Raw genomic sequence first — 1203 nt, forward strand, 5'->3', positions numbered from 1 at the left:
AGGCGTACTTCCTGACTTGCACTGACTCACCGCTTGCACAAAGTATTTATCTTGTGAGACCTAGTGCTATAAATAATAAATATCATTTATTTATGCTGGCTATCCCTTTGAAACTATGAATGAGTGCAATGCTTATTCATCAAAAAATAAACCAATAATCGTGTTTGACACAACAAGATACTTGAGTTAAAGCTATAGGTTCAGTAGGCTAGTTAAAAATAAACAGAATCCGATAGGTTCTCAATGTGCACTAAAGAGAAGATAATTCATTTGCTCATTGTACATAAAAAATTGTAAACTGTGAGATCTCAATTTACTCTGATTCCAGTTGCATTCTCTAAAATTGGTGGATAGTAACACTTCAACACAACTCACAATGTGAAGGCATACGTTTGGGCTCACTTTGACAAACTGTTCATATGCACTATGTGTCATGTGGAGCAATGTGATTTATATAATGTATTTGTCTTTTTTGGGGTTTGTTTAAAGTTTTTTTACTGTAAATAGAAATAAGGTTTCACGAAGAAAAAATCAATATTTAAACATGGCTCATTATACTACTTAATTTAGGACAATATACTTCTGTTCAGTAATTTAGAATCAACAAAATTAAACCCTCTCACTACTTGTTTTTAAAGAAAATCGCTTTCTTGCTAGTGAGGTCTAAAAAAAACTTGCATATTCAAAGGACTGCACTAAAAAATAAAATCTTATGGTATTATATTGTTTGTTTATCAAAGAAGCAGGAAATTTTATTTTAACAGAGCCAACAATAAAAATGCAAACAATTTAACCAACACTCACATGTATGAATTAAAGACAATAATGTTTATTGTATAAACCTTAAACAATTTTCAGCTAAGCAAAACTCTTCTGGCTTACATTTTGTTGATGCAGCTATTATATACGATTGATAACATTTAAAAATATTAATTAACATAAACTTGGTGATGTGATAATCCTTCTTTTATTAAAATGTATTTGATTTTGATGACTGAATAAACTATTTTTGATCTGGCAATTCAGAGAAATTTGTCCAACGATCAAAATACAACTGAATCTGTGGTGACTATTTTATTCAGAAAATTTTTAACATAGTTGAAATGTAAACATCCTTAGCTGAAGTACATGTTTATGTGTCTAGCTATACCACTTGCTCACATAACTACCATTTTTATCAACAGTTATATTGTAAACCTTCAC

This window comes from Watersipora subatra, chromosome 5 (assembly GCF_963576615.1).
Source record: "Watersipora subatra chromosome 5, tzWatSuba1.1, whole genome shotgun sequence".
Lineage (NCBI taxonomy): Eukaryota > Metazoa > Bryozoa > Gymnolaemata > Cheilostomatida > Watersiporidae > Watersipora > Watersipora subatra.